The sequence below is a fragment of the Oncorhynchus clarkii genome, chromosome 25 (genome assembly GCF_045791955.1).
Source record: "Oncorhynchus clarkii lewisi isolate Uvic-CL-2024 chromosome 25, UVic_Ocla_1.0, whole genome shotgun sequence".
Classification (NCBI taxonomy): Eukaryota; Metazoa; Chordata; class Actinopteri; order Salmoniformes; family Salmonidae; genus Oncorhynchus; species Oncorhynchus clarkii.
Genome location: NC_092171.1, coordinates 38,001,155 through 38,009,844, shown reverse-complemented (window position 1 = coordinate 38,009,844; position 8,690 = coordinate 38,001,155). Strand labels below are relative to the sequence as shown.

General features: G+C 43.6%; 1 pseudogene; it reads right to left on the bottom strand.

Annotated features, from left to right (window-relative positions):
- Positions 1-1,776: 1,776 nt before the first annotated feature.
- Positions 1,777-8,345, bottom strand: LOC139383961 (type II iodothyronine deiodinase-like; annotated as a pseudogene).
- Positions 8,346-8,690: the final 345 nt, after the last annotated feature.

Below are 8,690 nucleotides of genomic sequence, written 5' to 3'. Positions count from 1 at the left end.
TCTAGATGGTTTAAAACAGTCTACTCTAGATGGTTGAAAACAGTCTACTCTGGATGGTTGAAAACAGTCTACTCTAGATGGTTGAAAACAGTCTACTCTAGATGGTTGAAAACAGTCTACTCTAGATGGTTTAAAACAGTCTACTCTAGATGGTTTAAAACAGTCTACTCTAGATGGTTTAAACAGTCTACTCTAGATGGGTTAAAACAGTCTACTCTAGATGGGTTAAAACAGTCTACTCTAGGTGGTTAAAACAGTCTACTCTAGGTGGTTTAAACAGTCTACTCTAGGTGGTTTAAACAGTCTACTCTAGGTGGTTTAAACAGCCTACTCTAGATGGTTTAAAACAGTCTACTCTAGATGGTTTAAAACAGTCTACTCTAGATGGTTTAAAACAGCCTAGTCTAGATGGTTTAAAACAGCCTACTCTAGATGGTTTAAAACAGTCTACTCTAGGTGGTTTAAACAGTCTACTCTAGGTGGTTTAAACAGTCTACTCTAGGTGGTTTAAACAGTCTACTCTAGGTGGTTTAAACAGTCTACTCTAGGTGGTTTAAACAGTCTACTCTAGGTGGTTTAAACAGTCTACTCTAGGTGGTTTAAACAGTCTACTCTAGGTGGTTTAAACAGTCTACTCTAGGTGGTTTAAAACAGTCTACTCTAGGTGGTTTAAACAGTCTACTCTAGGTGGTTTAAACAGTCTACTCTAGCTGGTTTAAACAGTCTACTCTAGCTGGTTTAAACAGTCTACTCTAGGTGGTTTAAACAGTCTACTCTAGGTGGTTTAAACAGTCTACTCTAGGTGTTTTAAACAGTCTACTCTAGGTGTTTTAAACAGTCTACTCTAGGTGGTTTAAACAGTCTACTCTAGCTGGTTTAAACAGTCTACTCTAGCTGGTTTAAACAGTCTACTCTAGGTGGTTTAAACAGTCTACTCTAGCTGGTTTAAACAGTCTACTCTAGATGTTTTAAACAGTCTACTCTAGCTGGTTTAAACAGTCTACTCTAGATGGTTTAAACAGTCTACTCTAGCTGGTTTAAACAGTCTACTCTAGCTGGTTTAAACAGTCTACTCTAGATGGTTTAAACAGTCTACTCTAGCTGGTTTAAACAGTCTACTCTAGGTGGTTTAAACAGTCTACTCTAGCTGGTTTAAACAGTCTACTCTAGCTGGTTTAAACAGTCTACTCTAGATGGTTTAAACAGTCTACTCTAGCTGGTTTAAACAGTCTACTCTAGCTGGTTTAAACAGTCTACTCTAGGTGGTTTAAACAGTCTACTCTAGGTGGTTTAAACAGTCTACTCTAGGTGGTTTAAACAGTCTACTCTAGATGGTTTAAACAGTCTACTCTAGCTGGTTTAAACAGTCTACTCTAGGTGGTTTAAACAGTCTACTCTAGCTGGTTTAAACAGTCTACTCTAGCTGGTTTAAACAGTCTACTCTAGGTGGTTTAAACAGTCTACTCTAGGTGGTTTAAACAGTCTACTCTAGGTGGTTTAAACAGTCTACTCTAGCTGGTTTAAACAGTGGTATAACACCCCTTATATGATCGATTGTTTTCTTAAATAAAAAGCATTGCAAGTGCATCAACATACAAAACATTATTGTGGTGTAAAAACAAACATAACATTTAAAACTCCATAGAAATAAATTAATATAATTGTTTATATATATATATATGCATATATATATATATATATACACATATTTGCGTATATATATATACATTTACATTTATATAGTTGGGCACTTGTGCTTTCTTCTCTGTGCAGTAATTTGGTTTTGGTTTTGAAAGGAGCCAGGTTAGAAGATAATGTGTACTGTAACTAGAAAACGTTTAGATTATTCGCAACTGGGGTTGGAGTTATTGATAAAGCGTGTCACGGGTCAACCTATTCAATTTCTTCTTTCAGTCAACTCACTGTCATAGGTAGCAGAGCATCAGTCCATGTTCTTAAGTCTATCTGTTCTATTGTGTTCCAGTCAAAAGGTTTTATGGAATGTTGGTCTCCTTCCAGAAAGGAAGTTCCAGAGATGTGGAACTTGGGAATTTTAGAACCTGTCACATGTTCTGTTCCCGAGCATTGCCTGTCATTCGTGGTCAGAACAGATCAGTTCCGAAAGCACCTCGCCTTCCTTTAATTCTCCCTTTATACGAAAATAAATATTCTGTCTTTCTCTTATCAGCCGTTCAGTTGTTACAGAACTCGTCCTCTCTGTCTGTCTGCCCCCTATCTCTTGCCATATCTCTGTTCCAGATACTGCCTCACATCCTTCAGGTTGTAGAAGAAGGGTCCTTTCCCACCCAGGTAGGCAATCTTCCTTCTCTGCACGATGCACACCCTCTCGTAGGACACGCCGTAGGCTACGTTAGCATTGTTGTCCATGCAATCAGCCACCAGCTGGCACTGAGGCGGCAGGCTGAAGGCCTCAGTCAGTTTCATGGCCGCCACCACCCTCTCCTCCAGCGACCGGTGCTTCCTGACCTCGAAGGAGCATGGGCCCATGGTGGGCGCCACCCAGCCGTCTGAGGGGTGCGCCTCGTCGATGTAGACCAGCAGGAAGTCAGCCACGTTAGAGAACTCCTCCACCAGCAGCCGGAAGGCGGGCAGGTGGCTGATGAATGGGGGTCAGGTGGCCGAACCGAAGTTCACCACAAGAGGGCGCTCTGATGACTCGAAGTCCAGCAGGCGGCACTCGTCTCCAGGATGACGGGCCGTGGTAGCGGTCACACTGCTCCTACGCCGGACGCCATGGTTACCACCGCTACCAGGAACCTTCACCACTTTGGAGTTGGGTGCCTCACTGCCAAGTTTCACCTACATGGGGAGAGAGAGGGGAGGAGAGGAGGGAGAGGAGGGAAGGAGGGTAGGAGAGGAGCGAGAGGAAGGAGGGGAGGGAGAAAGAGATAAAGAGAGGTTGGTTATCAGCTGGTCATCTTGAGCTGTACTGTCTTTCTGAAAGAAAAGAGAAGCTTGGTGTCGCCAGTCAATCAAGACAATAATATACACACTACAGGTGGTTGGTGGCACCTTCATTGGATATCATGTATTATTGAGTGAATCACACTGCTGCTCTCTCATGTAGCTATTTGTGCCTTACGGATTGTGGTTGTGGTGGATGGCTGTTCACAAACGTATATATCATCGCCACTATGGCCAATTTATTGCCTTACCTCCTTTATCCTACCTCATTTGCACACACTGTATATAGACTTTTTCTACTGTATTATTGACTGTATGTTTTGTTTATTCCATGTGTAACTCTGTGTTGTTGTATGTGTCGAATTGCTACGCTTTATCTTGGCCAGGTCGCAGTTGCAAATGAGAACTTGTTCTCAACTAGCCTCCCTGGTTAAATAAAAGTGAAATAAATACAAATAAATAAAAAATATGTGTATTTTATACCAATAATGGTTGAATTGAATAATTGTAAGCTGCCTATCAATTGTTGTTTTTGTCGACCAGTGGATAGCCAGGGCTCCTGCAACAGCTGCATCGTGTGGATCCCAGTCTGTGGAACAGAAGTCTGGTGACTTTCTCCCTTCTATACTCCTCTCTGGTATTATGCTCCATACTGTCAACAAAGAGTTTATTTAAGAAGGCCACGGGTTGGGGCTTTCATTGCTCAATCTAATTCATGCTAAATACATTTTCTTTCTCCATAGGCCTAATGGACACAAGTTCAAACTTGCGCTCTTTGGTAGACTTAAACCGCTGAAAATTATCGAGATATCAAAGTGTCACCAACAAAAATGTAAACAATAAGCCTATAGCAAGCAATGGTAGCAATGAGCCCAATCAGTCCTCCATGACAACAAGATCATAAACAACTGAGTTGGCTCTGGTCAGCTCGGGAATTCAATCTTGAAACCTTCCAGGTTACTAGTCCAACAATCTAAGCACTAGGCTACGCTGCCGCCCCAAAGAAATGATTATTACTGAGTTTGGGAAATCAAAACAATTACGTTACCGACTGCAATTTTGGACAGGTCATGTAGTAACTGTAACAGATTACATTTAGAAAGTAACCTACCTAGCCCTGTGTGTGTGTGTGTGTGTGTGTGTGTGTGTGTGTGTGTGTGTGTGTGATGGAGTGTGCAAAGCTGTCATCAAGGCAAAGTGTGACTATTATGAAGTATCTCAAATATAAAATATATTTAGGTTGCTACATGATTCCATATATGTCATTTCATAGTTTTGATGTCTTCACTACTATTCTACAGTATAGAAAATAGTAAAAATAAAGAAAAACCCTGGAATGAGTAGGTGTGCCCAAACTTTTGACTAGTCCTGTCCATCACAGAAGACTGAAATATGCCAAAACCGTTTGACATAGAAACACTGAACGACTGAACAACAGAAGCAGGGACTGAACGACAGAGGCAGGGACTGAACGACAGAGGCAGGGACTGAACGACAGAGGCAGGGACTGAACGACAGAGGCAGGGACTGAACGACAGAGGCAGGGACTGAACGACAGAAGCAGGGACTGAACGACAGAGGCAGGGACTGAACGACAGAGGCAGGGACTGAACGACAGAGGCAGGGACTGAACGACAGAGGCAGGGACTGAACGACAGAGACAGGGACTGAACGACAGAGGCAGGGACTGAACGACAGAGGCAGGGACTGAACGACAGAGGCAGGGACTGAACGACAGGAGCAGGGACTGAACGACAGAGACAGGGACTGAACAACAGAGACAGGGACTGAACGACAGAGACAGGGACTGAACGACAGAGACAGGGACTGAACGACAGAGGCAGGGACTGAACGACAGGAGCAGGGACTGAACGACAGAGACAAGGACTGAACGACAAAGGCAGGGCGAGGGGAAGAGAGGGGGCATGAGAGAGTGAAAGAGAACAAGAGAGGATGAAGCGATAGAGAGAGTGTGACAAAGTGACAAGGACACAACAGAGGATCAGACTCTCAACAAGGGGACAGAGAGGGTAGAGGTAGGGGTTTCCTCTACCAAATTACCCCAAACTAGACCAACAAGAGGACAGAGAGGGGAGAAGCAGGGTTTCCTCTACCAAATTACCCCAAACTAGACCAACAAGGGGACAGAGAGGGTAGAGGCAGGGGTTTCCTCTACCAAATTACCACAAACTAGACCAACAAGGGGACAGAGAGGGGAGAGGCAGGGTTTCCTCTACCAAATTACCCCAAACTAGACCAACAAGAGGACAGAAAGGGGAGAAGCAGGGGATTCCTCTACCAAATTACCCCAAACTAGACCAACAAGAGGACAGAGAGGGGAGAAGCAGGGGATTCCTCTACCAAATTACCCCAAAATAGACCAACAAGGGGACAGAGAGGGGAGAGGCAGGGGAGTCCTCTACCAAATTACCCCAAACTAGACCAACAAGAGGACAGAGAGGGGAGAAGCAGGGGATTCCTCTACCAAATTACCCCAAACTAGACCAACAAGGGGACAGAGAGGGGAGAGGCAGGGGAGTCCTCTACCAAATTACTCCAAACTAGACCAACAAGGGGACAGAGAGGGGAGAAGCAGGGGATTCCTCTACCAAATTACCCCAAACTAGACCAACCACATTCTTTAGTGACGAGCGTCGTGCACGTGTTTCATTCACCTCCTATAAGCCATTCACATCCATTCTGTACATGTTCTTATCTGTCAAAATGCCTGTAGAAGTAAGATGATCTGTGTAAGTGCCCACCTGTCTACCTGTCTACCTGTCTACATGTCTACATGTCTACCTGTCTACCTGTCTACATGTCTACCTGTCTACCTGTCTACATGTCTACCTGTCTACCTGTCTACATGTCTACCTGTCTACCTGTCTACCTGTCTACCTGGTGTCTGGCTGGCACTGACACACTGGTCTATGTTTGGTTTGGGAGTTAAAATGTAACATTTAGGAGAAGCCAGACCTCTGAACTTCTGAGTAACAGAGGGGTGAATGGCCCTCATGGTTTTGACTGTCTGGGGACCAAAGTTCATCACGTTTTAGATCAGATAACCTACATTTTGAATTTGATATTAAAGTTCAACATTTAAAGGAGAGGACATGGGCTCAGATGACCAGATAAGAAGAAGTCAGTGATGCAGATGTATAACTGTCCTTTTAAAATGAAGGACTGACCTTCTAAAAACGATACAGTGCTTTTGAAAGGTTAAGATTAACAGAGAAGTATGCCTATAACCGTTGAGATAATTGTATGCTGACGCATACCAACTTTTCCAGGTGATGCCACTCGGACACTTTTAGAGGACACTATTTCGCTAGAGTAAAAATAGTAAAATTATCTGTGAATATGTCCATGAGAGATTACTATCATATTGGAACATTGCCCAATACCTGTGGGTCTGTTGAACACAGTTATACCCACAATACAAGTTGCTACAACTCACAGTATAAGCACAAACTCGAGCCTCAGTGTAGCCTGCAGTGTTAACATACCATGGTTCATTACCTGTTTGTATGCGTCCAGCAGAATGCTGTTTATATGACAGTATGCCATGGTTCATTACCTGTTTGTATGTGTCCAGCAGAATGCTGTTTATATGACAGTATGCCATGGTTCATTACCTGTTTGTATGCATCCAGCAGAATGCTGTTTATATGACAGTATGCCATGGTTCATTACCTGTTTGTATGCGTCCAGCAGAATGCTGTTTATATGACAGTATGCCATGGTTCATTACCTGTTTGTATGCATCCAGCAGAATGCTGTTTATATGACAGTATGCCATGGTTCATTACCTGTTTGTATGTGTCCAGCAGAATGCTGTTTATACGACAGTATGCCATGGTTCATTACCTGTTTGTATGCATCCAGCAGAATGCTGTTTATATGACAGTATGCCATGGTTCATTACCTGTTTGTATGTGTCCAGCAGAATGCTGTTTATACGACAGTATGCCATGGTTCATTACCTGTTTGTATGTGTCCAGCAGAATGCTGTTTATATGACAGTATGCCATGGTTCATTACCTGTTTGTATGCGTCCAGCAGAATGCTGTTTATATGACAGTATGACATGGTTCATTACCTGTTTGTATGCATCCAGCAGAAAGCTGTTTATACGACAGTATGCCATGGTTCATTACCTGTTTGTATGCGTCCAGCAGAATGCTGTTTATATGACAGTATGCCATGGTTCATTACCTGTTTGTATGCATCCAGCAGAAAGCTGTTTATACGACAGTATGCCATGGTTCATTACCTGTTTGTATGCGTCCAGCAGAATGCTGTTTATATGACAGTATGCCATGGTTCATTACCTGTTTGTATGTGTCCAGCAGAATGCTGTTTATACGACAGTATGCCATGGTTCATTACCTGTTTGTATGTGTCCAGCAGAATGCTGTTTATACGACAGTATGCCATGGTTCATTACCTGTTTGTATGTGTCCAGCAGAATGCTGTTTATATGACAGTATGCCATGGTTCATTACCTGTTTGTATGCATCCAGCAGAATGCTGTTTATATGACAGTATGCCATGGTTCATTACCTGTTTGTATGCGTCCAGCAGAATGCTGTTTATACGACAGTATGACATGGTTCATTACCTGTTTGTATGCGTCCAGCAGAATGCTGTTTATACGACAGTATGCCATGGTTCATTACCTGTTTGTATGCGTCCAGCAGAATGCTGTTTATATGACAGTATGACATGGTTCATTACCTGTTTGTATGCATCCAGCAGAAAGCTGTTTATACGACAGTATGACATGGTTCATTACCTGTTTGTATGCGTCCAGCAGAAAGCTGTTCCATATGGAACGGAGCCCCGCCGAGGTCAGCATGCGCTGCCACTCTCCCCCGCCGCCGCCAGGGCAGCTCAGCAACGACACCACACGCTTCACCAGCACCACCGAGTCGTAGAGCGCGAGGAACAGGCAGTTGGAGAAGAAACCCGGCAGGATCTGGAGGGTGACCAGCAGGTCCACGCTGGCAGCGCCCATTTGTTTAGGCTTCTGTCCCCGGACTAGACCGATGATGCGTCTCGGTTTTAGCTGCTTTCCAAGGACATGCGGTGAAGACAGGTGCTCCTCTGCTGTTCCCCGCTCACTGTCTGACACTGTCAAACACTAAATATGTCTCTGTCCCCTCTCTCGAAGGTGCAAGGTCTTTATGCTACTGCTCGCATTTCAACGGAGTGCGCTCTGATTTGACTTGGAGCGCACAAATTAATTGTCACCCGGGATAAAAAAGAGGCAAGAGAGGGCTCAGCTCAAGGAGCGTATTCGAGGGTTGTGCGCTGCGCTCCGCTGGTGCCAAAAGTTGTATCTAGCTGGCTTTGTAATTGCTTGTGTGCTCCAACGAGTTAGCCCTCTCGGCTGTAAATCTTTTTATACCGTAAATGATTCGCCTCCGTGATAGAGCTCCAGGCGTATCTTGTTGTAAGATCATGACGTCAGACCGAGTGCTACCCCCTCTCGTTGGCTATAGCGCTTCTCCGTAATATAACGCATGGAAACGGAGAAGGGTGGCCAACCCTACAAGGAACTTTATAAATGTATGTGAAAATACAAAATACAGTACAACGTGGTTAACAAACATTTTTTTTTTTATCATAAAAAGTAACAAAGATTAAAAACAATTCATTTCTAGACTAAATTAAATTAAGATAGACCAACAAAAAAAAAAAAATACCAGTAAAATGCATGTGCAGTTTTGATTTAAAAAAAAATTACAATTTCGCAAACCCTT